A 17,021-nucleotide genomic window follows, 5' to 3' on the forward strand; every position below is an offset into this window, starting at 1 on the left:
TCCACACAGGCAGCGGCGCTGACATCCAATTGGTCGTGGACGCTATTTAAAATTGCCGGACAAATTGGTGATTGGTCGCTGTCTTGGCCCGCGACCATGACTGATCTTGGCGCCAAAGTTAAACACTATTGTGCTGATTGGTCACAAACGCTGACCGCTACCAATCACCGATTTGGGCGCCAAATTTAAATATCGGCCGCGACCAATCACCGATTTGGGCGCCAAATTTAAATATCGGCCGCGACCAATCACACATTTAAACACCGCTGTGGTGATTGGTCGCGACCGATATTTAAATTTGGCGCCCAAATCGGTGATTGGTCACGGGCAGCGTCGGCGACCAATCAGCACAATAGTGTTTAAGTTTTGCGCTAAGATCAGTGATTGGTCGGGTCCGAAGACCGCGACCAATCATCGACTCGTCTTGGTGAGGACCGGGGAGCAGCGCTGCCTGTGCGGCTACTTCCGTTGCGAGAACCCGGGACATAGCGGGCGCTCGCAGCAGAAGTATTCCGACCCACAGCGCCGCTCCCCGGTCCTCCGTTCCGCATGGAGGTCAGCGGTGCCGGCGGTCCTTCCGCTGCTACCGGCCGGGAGATGAGCGCCTCGCGCCGCTCATCTCCCAGCTGCATTTCCGACCCGCAGATGGGTCCGGCGGTCGGGTTCCTTCTGCTGTTGCTTGCCGGGAGATGAGCGCCTCGCGCCGGTCATCTCCCGGCTGCATCGCCGCTCAGCTCCGTCCCGCAGATGAGCTGCTAACAGCCGCCATCTTTTTTTAGAAATCCCCCGGCGCTGATTGGCCGCTGCCGGACCAATGAGCGACACGAGATTTCCTGGACAGACAGACAGACAGACAGACAGACAGACGGGATAAGATGATTATATATATAGATGCAGTGAGTCCAACGGCTGACCAATTTTAGAGAAAACCCCACTAAGAATTTAAAGACACATAGAGCAGAGCCACAGTAACGACAAATTTCCATTAGAAAGGAGAGAGTCAGCTATACAGTTATAGGGTATGCAGTGAGTCCAACGGCTGACAAATTTTAGGAAAAACCCCACTAAGAATTTAAAGACACATCAAGCAGGGCCACAGTAACAACTACAACATGTTCCCATTAGAAAGGTCAGGGTCTGCTATATAGTTATAGGGTATACAGTGAGTCCAACGGCTGACCAATTTTAGGAAAAAAAAACACTAAGAATTTAAAGACACATAGAGCAGGGCCACAGTACCGACAAATTCCCATTAGAAAGGAGAGAGTCATCTATACAGTTATAGCGTATGCAGTGAGTCCAATGGCTGACCAATTTTAGGAAAAACCCCACTAAGGCTGCGTTCACACATTGCGTATTTCCCTGTGTTTTTTTATGCTGCGTATATTCCTGCTTTTTTTACCTGCGTTTTTTTACGCAGGTAAAAAAAGCACCTCCATTCACACACTGCGTAAAAAAAGCACAGCAAAAAACGCAGTGTGAAAATGAAGGGTGACATGTGCAATGTCACATTTCATTTCAGTGTGACATGTGTATTATCTGTGTCTGTGTGTCGTGTGTGTACTGTCTGTGTCTGTGTGTCATGTGTGTACTGTCTGTGTCTATGTGTCGTGTGTGTCCCTAGCAGTGTATGTACAGACTATGGATACTCACCTACCCGATGGATGAGAGACGCGTCTGCTCCGTCCCGCGCTTGCAGCATCTGCCGTGAAGCAATCAGCTGATTGTCACGTGACTGGCTTGTAATCAGCTGAAAGGAAGCCGGTTACAAGCCGGTTAGCTAACAGCTGATAGGCTCACCGGCAGATGCTGGAAGCGCGGGATTGGAGCGGACCGGAGCGGACGCCTCTCCCCTGACATCGGGTAGGTGAGTATCCACCTGAGCCTCCGTAAAAAAGCGATGGAATTACGCAGTGTGTGAACACCACTGTGTAATTCCATCGCTTATAAAGGGCACAATAGTGAGAAAGCGCGGGACTCAGCTGCGTAAAGAATAGACAAGGCAATTCTTTACGCAGCTGCGCTTTCCCGCTGCGTAAAATTACACAGTGTCTGAACGGAAAAGTGAATTTCCCATTCACTTTGCTGGCAGACACAAAGCACATTGCGTATTTTCAAAAAGCGCTTGCAAAAAAGCGCACGAAAATACGCAATGTGTGAACGCAGCCTAAGAATTTAAAGACACATAGAGCAGGGACACAGTAATAAGTACGACATATTCCCATTAGAAATGAGAGGTTCTGCTATACAGTTATAGGGTATGCAGTAAGTCCAACTGGTGACCAAATTTAGGAGAAACTTCACTAAGAATTTAAAGACACATAGAGCAGGGCCACAGTAACAAGTACGATATGTTCCCATTAGAATGGAGAGGGTCTGCTATACAGTTATAGGGTATGCAGTGAGTCCAATGGCTGACGAATTTTAGGAAAAACCCCACTAAGAATTTAAAGACACATAGAGCAGGGCCACAGTAACAACAAATTCCCATTAGAAAGGAGAGAGTCTGATATACAGTTATAGGGTATGCAGTGAGTGCAACGGATGACCAATTTTAGGAAAAACCCCACTAAGAATTTAAAGACACATAGAGCAGGGCCACAGTAACAAGTACAACATGTTCCCATTAGAAAGGAGAGGGTCTGCTATACAGTTATAGGGTATGCCGTGACTCCAATGGCTGACCAATTTTAGGAAAAAAAACACTAAGAATTTAAAGACACATAGAGCAGGGCCACAGTAACAACAAATTCCCATTAGAAAGGAGAGAGTCTGCTGTACAGTTATAGGGTATGCAGTGAGTCCAACGGCTGACCAATTTTAGGAAAAACCCCACTAAGAATTTAAAGACACATCAAGCAGGGCCACAGTAACAAGTACAACATGTTGCCATTAGAAAGGTCAGGGTCTGCTATATAGTTATAGGGTGTACAGTGTGTCCAACGGCTGAACAATTTTAGGAAAAAAAACACTAAGAATTTTAAGACACATAGAGCAGGGCCACAGTAACGACAAATTCCCATTAGAAAGGAGAGAGTCTGCTATACAGTTATAGGGTATGCAGTGAGTCCAAATGCTGACCAATTTTAGGAAAAACCCCACTAAGAATTTAAAGACACATAGAGCAGGGACACAGTAATGACAAATTACCATTAGAAAGGAGAGAGTTTGCTATACAATTATAGGGTATGCAGTGAGTCCAACGGCTGACCAAATTTAGGAAAAACCCCACTAAGAGTTTAAAGACACATAGAGCAGGGCCACAGTAACAAGTGCAACATGTTCCCTTTAGAAAGGAGAGGGTCTGCTATACAGTTATAGGGTATGCAGTGAGTCCAACGGCTGACCAATTTTAGGAAAAACCCCACTAAGAATTTAAAGACACATAGAGCAGGGCCACAGTAACAAGTACGACAAGTTCCCATTAGAAAGGAGAGGGTCTGTTATACAGTTATAGGGTATGCAGTGAGTCCAATGGCTGACCAATTTTAGGAAAAATCCCACTAAGAATTTAAAGACACATAGAGCAGAGCCACAGTAACAAGTACGACATGTTCCCATTAGAAAGGAGAGGGTCTGCTATACAATTATTGGGTATGCAGTGAGTCCAACGGCTGACCAATTTTAGGAAAAAAAAACACTAAGAATTTAAAGACACATAGAGCAGGGCCACAGTACCGACAAATTCCCATTAGAAAGGAGAGAGTCATCTATACAGTTATAGGGTATGCAGTGAGTCCAATGGCTGACCAATTTTAGGAAAAACCCTACTAAGGCTGCGTTCACACATTGCGTATTTCCCTGTGTTTTTTTATGCTGCGTATATTCCTGCTTTTTTTACCTGCGTTCTGCTCCGTCCCGCGCTTGCAGCATCTGCCGTGAAGCAATCAGCTGATTGTCACGTGACCGGCTTGTAATCAGCTGACCGGAAGCCGGTTACAAGCCAGTTAGCTAACAGCTGATAGGCTCACCGGCAGATGCTGGAAGCGCGGGATTGGAGCGGACCGGAGCGGACGCCTCTCCCCTGACATCGGGTAGGTGAGTATCCACCTGAGCCTCCGTAAAAAAGCGATGGAATTACGCAGTGTGTGAACACCACTGTGTAATTCCATCGCTTATAAAGGGCACAATAGTGAGAAAGCGCGGGACTCAGCTGCGTAAAGAATTGACATGGCAATTCTTTACGCAGCTGCGCTTTCCCGCTGCGTAAAATTACACAGTGTCTGAACGGCAAAGTGAATTTCTCATTCACTTTGCTGGCAGACACAAAGCACATTGCGTATTTTCAAAAAGCGCTCGCAAAAAAGCGCACGAAAATACGCAATGTGTGAACGCAGCCTAAGAATTTAAAGACACATAGAGCAGGGACACAGTAATAAGTACGACATATTCCCATTAGAAATGAGAGGTTCTGCTATACAGTTATAGGGTATGCAGTAAGTCCAACTGGTGACCAAATTTAGGAGAAACTTCACTAAGAATTTAAAGACACATAGAGCAGGGCCACAGTAACAAGTACGATATGTTCCCATTAGAATGGAGAGGGTCTGCTATACAGTTATAGGGTATGCAGTGAGTCCAATGGCTGACCAATTTTAGGAAAAACCCCACTAAGAATTTAAAGACACATAGAGCAGGGCCACAGTAACAACAAATTCCCATTAGAAAGGAGAGAGTCTGATATACAGTTATAGGGTATGCAGTGAGTGCAACGGATGACCAATTTTAGGAAAAACCCCACTAAGAATTTAAAGACACATAGAGCAGGGCCACAGTAACAAGTACAACATGTTCCCATTAGAAAGGAGAGGGTCTGCTATACAGTTATAGGGTATGCCGTGACTCCAATGGCTGACCAATTTTAGGAAAAAAAACACTAAGAATTTAAAGACACATAGAGCAGGGCCACAGTAACGACAAATTCCCATTAGAAAGGAGAGAGTCTGCTGTACAGTTATAGGGTATGCAGTGAGTCCAACGGCTGAACAATTTTAGGAAAAACCCCACTAAGAATTTAAAGACACATCAAGCAGGGCCACAGTAACAAGTACAACATGTTGCCATTAGAAAAGTCAGGGTCTGCTATATAGTTATAGGGTGTACAGTGTGTCCAACGGCTGACCAATTTTAGGAAAAAAAACACTAAGAATTTTAAGACACATAGAGCAGGGCCACAGTAACGACAAATTCCCATTAGAAAGGAGAGAGTCTGCTATACAGTTATAGGGTATGCAGTGAGTCCAAATGCTGACCAATTTTAGGAAAAACCCCACTAAGAATTTAAAGACACATAGAGCAGGGACACAGTAATGACAAATTCCCATTAGAAAGGAGAGAGTTTGCTATACAATTATAGGGTATGCAGTGAGTCCAACGGCTGACCAAATTTAGGAAAAACCCCACTAAGAGTTTAAAGACACATAGAGCAGGGCCACAGTAACAAGTGCAACATGTTCCCTTTAGAAAGGAGAGGGTCTGCTATACAGTTATAGGGTATGCAGTGAGTCCAACGGCTGACCAATTTTAGGAAAAACCCCACTAAGAATTTAAAGACACATAGAGCAGGGCCACAGTAACAAGTACGACATGTTCCCATTAGAAAGGAGAGGGTCTGTTATACAGTTATAGGGTATGCAGTGAGTCCAATGGCTGACCAATTTTAGGAAAAATCCCACTAAGAATTTAAAGACACATAGAGCAGAGCCACAGTAACAAGTACGACATGTTCCCATTAGAAAGGAGAGGGTCTGCTATACAATTATTGGGTATGCAGTGAGTCCAACGGCTGACCAATTTTAGGAAAAAACCTACTAAGCATTTAAAGACACATAGAGCAGGGCCACAGTAACGACAAATACTTATTAGAAAGGAGAGGGTCTCCCATAGTGTTGCCCTATGCATTTAATGCAAGAGTTGCCAAAAATTGTGAGGCATTCCAATGCCCTTTGGAAAAGACTTAGAGGGCCTCATAAAAAAATGTTCGCATTAGAAAGGAGCGGGTCTCCTATACTTGGAGTATGTGGGCTGACAAACATTTACCCCTGGGAGGTATACATGAACATACTGTATGATTTTTTTTTGGGGCGGCATCATAAACACCCTTTAAAAAAATTATGTGGGTGTTGCATCACGGTCCACGGTCACCCTGGTGATATGGTGGTGGAGGATGAGGAGAAGGAGGAGGACAAGAGCAAATAGCCAAAATCAGGAAGCGTATACCCATGTGTGGGTGTGAAGAGGTGCATGGGAATACACCTCCCAAAAATCGACACTGGATTTGAGTTTATGTTACGCTGCTATCATTCGGTGTTGCTGAGAAGTCTGGCCCAATCCAGCCCTTGTTCATTTTTATAAGAGTCAGCCTGTCAGCATTTTCAGTTGACAGACGGATGTGCTTATCAGTTATAATTAGACCAGCGGCACTAAAAACCCGCTCTGAATTCACACAATGGTGCCTGGAGCTGCTTCACTTTATCTTGCCGGAGAGGATCAGACCTCAGTGGATGACGGTAAATGAGGTCGGGGCAGGGGTAGGATGTCTGACGTGAGGAGGGGGCTGCAGGATGCTGCTCCCCTCCTGTTAAGTGCACACAGGATTCCATACTGTCAGGTCCGGGGTGGCTCTGATGTCTCTCTGCATAAGTTAATGCAGTACTTTGACCTTTGCTGCAGATCAGGTCATTCTGGGTTATCGGCTCCAGCATCACCAGATCTGCAGGAAAGAGTCCTGCAATAAATCACCCTTCAGAGCGACCACAGACATCAGCACACAGGATCCTAAACTGACTGATCAACCCTGAACCTGCAACACATCACATACTATACTGCTCCATATATAATATGTGAGGTCCTGTAGGAAGGTGTGATCAGTACAGTGTATATCCCTTTACAAAAAATGTCATATCCAGTGTACAGATTAGTGTATGGTATACTGTGGTACAGACATCAGATGTGAGATAACAATGTGTATAGTATATAACATCTGATATCTGTATCACAGTATATCATACTAGCTATTGAATTTGTTCTACACCTGGGTGGAGAGCTTTTTTCTTAGTACATTTCCGGCGCCATTTTTTGTTATGACACTGTCTGCAAATTTGCATATACAGTGTCTTCAATAAAATGGTGCCGGATAGCGTGGTATGTGCATGCGCTGACTCCGGCATGACTTCATTGAAGTATTGTGCTACAAAATTAAAGGGATCTTTTCATCAGAAATAACGCTATTAACCTGCAGGTTAACAGCGTTATTATGCTGCCCAGCAGCTGAATGCAGCGGGGAGAAAATTAACTTTATTCTCCTCGCCAGCATTCTATTTCAGTCATGGGGGCGGGACGGTGCCGGTTCGGTCACCACTCTGAGTACACAGAGTGTCCCCTATAACCTTGCCCCCAGCACTGACTGACACTGACTCTACATTGAGGCCAGTTGACAGTCAGGTCTGGGGTTACATCGGCCGCTCTGTATTCTCAAAGCAATGTATGAACCGGTGCTGGACCAGACCCCATGACTGAAATCGAATGTTCCCCCATCCCGGTGTATGCTCCCCCATACTGGTATATGCTCCTTCATCCGGGTCCCCCATCCTGGTATATGCTCCCCCGATCCTGGTATATGGTCCCCTTATCCAGGTTCCCCATCCTGGTACATGCTCCCTCCCATTCTGGTATATGGTCACCTTATCTGGGTCCCCCATCCTGGTATATGCTCCTCCATCCTGGTTTATGCTCCCCCATCCAGGTCTCCCATCCTGGTACATGCTCCCCCATCCAGGTCTCCCATCCTGGTATCCCATTCTGGTACATGCTCCTCTATCCTGGTATATGCTCCCCCATCCAGGTCTCCCATCCTGGTACATGCTCCTCCATCCTGGTATATAGTCCCCTTATCCGCGTCCCCCATCTTGGTCCATGCCCCCCCATCCAGGTACCCATCTTGGAATATACTCCCCCATCCAGGTCTCCCATTCTGGTGTATGCTCCCCCATCCAGCTCTCCCATCCTGGTATATGCTCCCCCATCCAGGTCCCCCATTCTGGAATATTCTCTCCCATCCAGGTCTCCCATCCTGGTATATGCTCCCCCATCCAGGTCTCCCATCCTGGTATTTGCTCCCCCATCCAGGTCTCCCATCCTTGTATATGCTCCCCCATCCAGGTCTCCCATCCTGGTATATGCTCCCCCATCCAGGTCTCCCATCCTGGTATATGCTCCCTCATCCAGGTCTCCCATCCTGGTACATGCTTCTCTATCCTGGTATATGCTCCCCCATCCAGGTCTCCCATCCTGGTACATGCTCCTCCATCTTGATATATGTTCTTCCATCCAGGTCTCCAATCCTGGTATATGCTCCCCCATCCATGTCTCCCATCCTGTTATATGCTCCCCCATCCAGGTCTCCCATCCTGATATATGCTTCACCATCCAGGTCTCCCATCCTGGTACATGCTCCTCCATCCTGCTATATGCTCCCCCATCCATGTCTCCCATCCTGGTATATGCTTCCCCATCCAGGTCTTCCATCCTGGTATATTCTCCCCCATCCAGGTCTCCCATCCTAGTACATGCTCCTCCATCCTGGTATATGCTCCCCCATCCAGGTCTCTCATCCTGGTATATGCTCCTCCATCCAGGGGAGCGAGGCTGGAGGAGTGTGGCGCCAGAGTTTGTGCCTGCACATAGTGCAATCTCCAGCGCCATTTAGTTGAAGACAAATTTGCACACAGTGTCTTCAACAAAATAGAGATAGAGGTATGTGTCGTAATGGCGCCGCAGATAGCGGTATGTGGTCAGCTCTTACGCATACCGCGATCTCAATCCTTTATCCTCGTCCTCCTCCCTCTCACCTGTAATGTTTGATGTGTTCTTCTGTCTCTGGCCAGACTGCGCAGGCGCATTGCGTGCACAGTCTAAAGAGGCTTCGGACAGGTGGACAAATTTCCGATTATATTATAGACTAGCTATTGAACCTGTTCTACGCCTGGGTGGTGAGCATTTTTATTGGTTTATATGGTCTCCCATGCTGGTATGTGCTGCCCACCTCCTTGTATTTGTGCTGCCCCCATCCTGTCCCCACCATCCAATCCTGGTATGCGTGGCACCCCTCACCCCCAATCCTGGTATGCGTGGCACCCCTCACTCCCAATCCTGGTATGTGTGGCACCCCTCACCCCCAATCCTGGTATGCGTGGCACCCCTCACCCCCAATCCTGGTATGCGTGGCACCCCTCACCCCCTATCCTGGTATGCGTGGCACCCCTCACCCCCAATCTTGGTATGCGTGGCACCCCTCACTCCCAATCCTGGTATGCGTGGCACCCCTCACCCCCAATCCTGGTATGCGTGGCACCCCTCACACCTATCCTGGTGTGTATGGTATCCCTCATCCTGGTATGCATGGCACCCTATCCCTCACTCCCAATCCCGGGATGCGTGGCACCCCTCACCCCCAATCCCGGTATGCGTGGCACCCCTCACCCCCAATCCCGGTATGCATGGCACCCCTCATCCTTATCCTGGTGTGTATGGTGTCCCTCATCCTGGTATGCATGGCACCCCATCCCTCATTCCCAATCCCAGTATGCATGGCACCCCTCATCCCCAATCCCGGTATGCATGGCACCCCTCATCCCCAATCCCAGTATGCCTGGCACCCCTCACCCCCAATCCCGGTATGCGTGGCACCCTTCACCCCCCAATCCTGGTATGCATGGTACCCCTCACCCCCATTCCCGGTATGCTTGGCACCCCTCACCCCCCAATCCTGGTATGCGTGGCACCCCTCACCCCCAATCCTGGTATACATGGCACCTCTCATCCCCATACTGGTGTGTATGGTATCCCTCATCCTGGTATGCATGGCACCCTATTCCTCAATCCTAATCCCGGTATGCGTGGTACCCCTCACCCCCAATCCCGGTATGCGTGGCACGCCTCATCCTGGTATGCGTGGCTCCCCTCACCCCAATCCCGGTATGCGTGGCACCCCTCACCTCCAATCTCGGTATGCATGGCACCCCTCATCCCAATCCTGGTATACGTGGCACCCCTCATCCCTGTCCTGGTGTGTATGGTATCCCTCATCCTGGTATGCATGGCACCCTATCCCTCACTCCCAATCCCGGTATGCGTGGCACCCCTCACCCCAAATCCCGGTATGCGTGGCACCCCTCATCCCGGTATGCGTGGCTCCCCTCACCCCCAATCCCGGTATGCGTGGCACCCCTCACCCCCAATCCCGGTATGCGTGGCACCCCTCATCCTTATCCTGGTGTGTATGGTATCCCTCATCCTGGTATGCATGGTACCCCATCCCTCATTCCCAATCCCAGTATGCGTGGCACCCCTCATCCTCAATCCCGGTATGCATGGAACCCCTCATCCCCAATCCCAGTATGCCTGGAACCCCTCACCCCCAATCCCGGTGTGTGTGGCACCCCTCACCCCCCAATCCTGGTATGCGTGGTACCCCTCACCCCCCAATCCTGGCATGCGTGGTACCCTTCACCCCCAATCCTGGTATGCATGGTACCCCTCATCCCCAATACTGGTAGGTGTGGTACCCCTCACCCCCAATTCTGGTATTTGTGGTACCCCTCACCCCCCAATTCTGATATGTGTGGTACCCTTCACCCCCCAATCCTGATATATGCATGGTCCCCTCACCTCTTTCACACTGTACACACATACGAAAAAAATAAACAGTTAAACTCACCTTTCTTCTCTGTGCTCCAGCGCTGCTGTGTCCTCTTCTGCCGGAGGCCGGGGGAGGAGTGCGGCGCCGGAGCACAGCGCTGTCCGGCGCCATTTTGCTGAAGACACACTGTAAATGTGTCTTCAGTATAATGGCGCCGGATAGCTCTATGCGCACGCGCCGGTCTGACGCCTTCACTCCGCCCCCGGTCTCCAGCAAAGAGAGGCGCCGCGGCAACGCTCCTCCCGGTCAGGTAAGTATGTAAATATGGCGCCGGAGATCGCAGTATGCGTTCAGTGTCTACGCATACCGCGCGATCTCCGGCGCCATACAACTCCTCTTACCTGTAACGGCTGGATGCGTGCTTCTCTCTGGAGCCAGACTGCGCGTCATGCATGCGCAGTCTATCGAGGCTTCGGACAGAAACACGCATCCCTGGTTATATTATAGATACCAGTCATGTATTCTCATATAGACTGTATAGGGCCGTAGCTAGGGGAAGAGGAGGGGCATGTAACCTGGGTACTGCCATTAGGGGGTGCCTTCGGGCCACCTAATGTTGTGGTCAGAGGTGTCTCCCAGGCAGTTGCATTTTGCCGCCCCCAGAGAGGGATTCAACCATTCTCTGAGCTGGCTGTGGAGCCGACAGTCGATCAGAGAAGGGAGCTATGTACAGGCTCATATTGTATATAAGGAGCTATTTGGGGGCTCATACTGTATATAGGAGGCAATTTTTGGGCTCATACTGTATATAGGAGGCTATTTTGGGGCTCATGTTGTATATAAGGAGCTATGTGAGGGGTTCATACTGTATATAGGAGGCTATGTGGGGGGAAGATACTGTATATAGGAGGCTATGTGGGGTGATGATACTGTATATAGGAAGGCTATGTGGGGCTCATACTGTATATAGGGAGGCTATGTTGGGATCATACTGTATATAGGGAGCTATGTGGGGGGCTCATACTGTATATAGGGAGCTATGTGGGGGGCTCATACTGTATATAGGGAGCAATGTGGGGGGCTCATACTGTATATAAGGAGTTATGTGGGGGCTCATACTGTATATAGGGAGGCTATTGGGGCTCATACTGTATATAAGGAGCTATGCGGGGGCTCATACTGTATATAGGAGGCTATTTGGGGGCTCATACTGTATGTAGGAGGTTATTTGGGGGCTCATACTGTATATAGGAGGCTATTTGGGGGCTCATACTGTATATAGGGAGCTAAGTGGGGCTCATACTGTATATAGGGAGCTATGTGGGGCTTATACTGTGCATAGGGAGTTATGTGGGGACTCATACTGTATCTAGGGGCTTTGTGGGGACTCATACAGTATATAGGGGGATGTCAGCATACTTAATTCTGCTCAATATTAAGTCATACAATTAATATAATTTTTTTTAAATTATTTTGTTAATATTAATATTGAGCAGAATTAATTTCAGCCTATTGGTTCAGCCTCCACAACAGTCGCGGTCTCTCATGTGGCCCCTTGGGAACATTAATCTCCCAACCCTGCTCTGCTATATATAGCGCTATGTTATGTATAGGGTTGTACATAATGGAAAAAAATCTCATGCCGCAGAACCTCCACTTGTTTACCTGCTACGGTTGGGGTGAGTGAGAGCCCGTCAGCTGTTATGGAAGTGAACATGCCTGCTGTTTTTTGACTGATCTCAGACACTGAGCACACCCCATCTTTCTTAATCCAACATTACATCTCTGCCTGCACCTCTCTCATAGTCCAGCAGCTTGTCATGTTTACCCTACTCCACCCTCTCTCAGCACAGCAGCCAGCCCTCAATTCCACAGTTGTGGTCACATAAAAGTTTGTTTCTTCCTACACATGCCAAAGGAGAGAGCTTGAATTTCCCCATATCCAATCGGTTGGCCACGGAAATGCTGCCTTTCCGTCTGGTGGATACAGACGGTTTCCGAAAGCTGATGGCCATCTCAGTCCCCCAGTACCAGTTGCCCAGTTGCCATTTCTTCTCTAAGAAAGATGCGCTACACCAGCATGTACCAGACAACATCTCTTATTCTTTGAAAAAAATCTAGGTCTGCCAGGGTGCATTTCACCACAGACACATGGACGAGTAAGCATGGCCAGGGGCGTTACATGTCGCTGATTGGGCACTAGGTGACTCTGGCGGTTGTGGGGGCAGGCGGGGAATGGGCTGCTCCACAAGTTTTGGAATCCCCAAGGCTTGCAGGGCGCTTGGGGATGGAGAACTAAACGACTACCCACCAGAAGATGGAGAACTAAGCTACTATACAACAGGGGTTGTAGAACTAAACTACTAAATACCTTGGGTTGGAAAACAAAATAAATACACACCAGAACATGGAGAACTAAACTAATAGACAACAGTGGTTGGAGAACTAAACTACTAAACAGCTAGGGTTGGAGAACTAAACCACTACACACCAGGGGATGGAGAGCTAAATCACTAGACACCAAGTCTTGGAATCCCCAAGACTTGCAGGACAAACCTCTGTATCTAACACTTCCTCCACTGCTTCTGCCTCCTCTACCTCCTCTAAGGCCTTCACCTGTGCCCTCAACCTCTGCCTTAATGAGACACATGTTCTAACATTCGACAGAGAATCTCCCCCATCTCCGTACTGCGCAGTATTTAATATGCCTTGGAGATCGCAGTCATATAGATCAATAGTTGTGGACAACTATCTATGTCGAGTTTGAGCAATGGCTTTCTCCACAGAACCTGGAGCCAAGGAAGGCCATGTGCAATAACGGTGCAAACCTGGTGGCGGCCCTACACTGGGGCAACCGCACATACGTGCCTTGTATGGCACACATCCTCAATCTGATGGTACAGCAATTTCTGTGCTATCCTGGCTGTATATACTGGTGCAAAAACCACGGTCTCTGTGTGCTCACTTCTGCCATTTACAACCCGCGGGTCATCGACTTGCGTCGCTACTGAGATCTTTCGGCCTACCGATTAACCGTTTGATATGCGATGTGCCGACATGGTGTAATTCAACTCTGCACATGTTGCAGCAACTGTGGCAGCGGCGATGAGCCCTGATGCAGTATCTCATGTCGTATAGCCTGGGCAAACGCAGTGCAGATGTGGTGCAAATCACACTTGCGAAGTGGACACAGATGAAGGACCTCTACACCCTTCTGCACATTTTAGAAATGGCTACTAAGATGGTTAGTGCTGACGATGCCATCATCATCGCTATTTCGGTCATCTACATGCTGGAGCACACTTTGAATAGTCTGCAGGAGGAGGTGGTGGTCTCAGGGGAAGAGAAGGAAGCAGAGGGGGCTGCAGAAGCGCTAACAATATCTCTAAGTTGTCGCACAGGCGGTTGCCATGGGAGGGTGGATTACAGTTATCAGGGGATGCTCATGGTACCAGACAAACTGTCAGTGAAGGTGCAGGAGCCGATGAACAAATGGAGGAGGACAAGGAGTAAGAGTTGATTGATGTAAGATGAAGATTATAATGATCTCTCTGCTGTTCGTGGTTGACAGGATGGGATGGAGGAAACAAGCTTAAGTATTATCCTGCCACCAACACACTATGGCCTTGGACCTCATGAAAGAGACCGACCCATAATTGCCTATTTGCAGCACTATCTGCAACATGATTGTTGCCCGTATTGTTAGTATTAGAAATAGTGCTGACTACTGGGTTGCCACTCTGTTCGATCCATGGTACAAGAGTAAATTTTGCCAGATGCTTTCAACTCCTGGAAAGGGACATGCCCATGCTGGAGTATCAAAACATGCTTGAAGACAATCTTGAGAATGGTTTCCCCCGAGACAGCAGTGAGGCACACAGTGTGTATTGCAGTTATAGACTTCCAACCCCAGGAACGTTGAATCTTCAACACAAAAACATTACCAGCCTTGCAGCACTGGGGTCCTGTGTCCCGACCCCATCAAGGACAACATCTGCAAGGAATTTGTATGTTCTCCTTGTGTTTGTTTGAGTACTCATTTTTCTTCCCACACTCCAAAGACATACTGATGAGAAATTTAGATTGGGAGCCCCTAACATCTGTAAAGCGCTGTGGAATTAATGGTGCTATATGAGTAAAATAAATGTAAAAAAATAAAATCTCTGAGTCGTTTCACTCCTTTTTTAGACTGGACCGTGCAACTGCAGACCAAAGTACAAGTTTGACACGTAGTGAACGACTGAAGAACATGGTGCAGGAGTATCATGAGCTCAATAACAATGCCATTGGGGGGGGTTGAACCCTTTTGAATTTTGGCCTAGAAAAATTGAAGAGCGCCCTGAGCTCGCCTGTCACGCCTTAGAAGTTTTGTCATGGGCGGCAGCCAGTGTTCTCTCAGAACGTGTCTTCAGTGCTGCTGGTGTGTTGTTGAATAAGCGCATGTGGCTGTCCCCTGAAAGTGTAGACCTCCTAACTTTCATCAAGATGAACAAGTCATGGATCACCAATGACTTTTGCACCCCAGTCGCAGAACGGGAAGACTAGGCGATGGTGTACATTTTAGTGTGCTGCATTGTTCATGCGTAATTGCAGTCTGTGACACCTTTGTCTTGGCTTCTGTGCCTGTTGTTCTAGTGCTGCTGATGTTACTACAAATTTTTTGAAATGTGGAGACTCCAAGTTGGGTCTCCATCTAATGGGTTGCCTGTAGTGGAAAGGGTGTCAGAGCCCCATTATACTATTTCTACTATGGGGAAATTGATAATGTCTGTAAAGCACTGTGGAATTATTGGCGCTATATAAGTGAATAAAATAAATGAATAGAAATTGATGCCACTTTTGTGGTTGTCTGACCCGTCGAAGCGCATTTGGGCAAAATGGGCATCGTTAAAACAGGTGTAGCACGTACACCTTCCAGCTTGTGTTTTTATTCATGAAACAATAAAGAAGCAACTTTTATTCAGACCAGTGAGTGCCTTCTACCTTTTTTTAATTATATGTACACTTGTAGTGTAACGGGGGGCAGGGTGGTAGTCAGTGGCGAGTGGCATGTCAGTTTCAGTGTCTGGATCTTCACCCTGGCCTGCTACAGACAATGAGGACTCTGAGAATCCCTGGGTGTGTGTGGGCTGTGGTGATTCTGTGGAGGAGACCTCCATACTCACTTCTGACCCGCTGTCCCTGGTGTCGACTCTTTCAGCCTTCAGAAGGAGGAGACCGGACAGTTGATAAATACCAAGTCTATTTACTTGTCAAACTATCAGCATACAAAGGATAGCAGGAATTACACTTATTAATTTCTGTACCAAACGGAGGGACGTTCTTGGCGGTTACTGGCGATGGCACAATACTTGTGGCAAATGTTACAATTCACAGTTCAGGCAGAGGACCTCCATATTACTAATGCAGCACCACCGGGGTCGATGTGTTTCGCCGTGGAACTGCACTCAGACCAATCTTTCCTCGAGAACAGAAGTAAGGGAGCTTCTCCCACTATCTTCTTTCTATTCGTGCCCAGACCTCTCTGTTTCCGTCCATCTGACTGCAGCTCTCGGGCCTATCCAGCACTAGGGCCGTTCCCACCACCTCTCTTAGAACGTCTCTTCCTCATTGTAGGTCCCCTAACTTGCCTGTGTCTGGAGAACACTATCACACCGTAATTTTGCTGAGAACACTTGCTTCTTGTTACACTGATTTCCACACACACCCTTCTGTTGTATTGGTTCCTGTAACCTCCTGACAGTGACTAATCACTGTCCCTCACTCCACTAACTAAGATGGCTGAAAACTAACCTCCCAGAGATCCCTCAGTTCCCCCTTGTCACTGAGAGCCGCAAATCCTAGGTTAACCCTCTATGTGCCCCCAACTACCATGAGGGTAAGATAATACAAGTATAAACCTCTGCTGCCATCTAATGGCCGTACCTGAAAACCACAGTTTTTTTCAGATAACTAAAACATACACAGTTATTAAAACAGTATAGTTCTATAGGGGGGGGGGGGTTGAGGAGATAATCACCCCACACCCCTCACAGAACTTTTATATACTACTTGTACTTGTCTGACCCGTCGAAGTGCATTTGCGCGAAACGGCCGTCATCAAAACAGGTGTAGCACGTACACCTCCCAGCTTGTGTTTTTATTCATGAAACAGTAAAGAAGCAACTTTTATTCAGACAAGTGAGTGCCTTCAACCTTTTATTCATTGCATTGTGATGTGCTGTCTGCTCACTTCAACGCCCTTCCTCCTCAGCCAAAAGCAGGCAGCAACCAGGCATCAGAACAGGCCTGCAGACTCATTGTGCTCTAGTTATTTTAGACAACACTTACTCTCGCCAAAGGACGTCTGTGAATTATAACAAGGGATATGCAAATATATGCA

Source organism: Phyllobates terribilis, unplaced genomic scaffold, assembly GCF_046119375.1.
Source record: "Phyllobates terribilis strain yellow unplaced genomic scaffold, ASM4611937v1 Scaffold_57__1_contigs__length_8443340, whole genome shotgun sequence".
NCBI lineage: Eukaryota > Metazoa > Chordata > Amphibia > Anura > Dendrobatidae > Phyllobates > Phyllobates terribilis.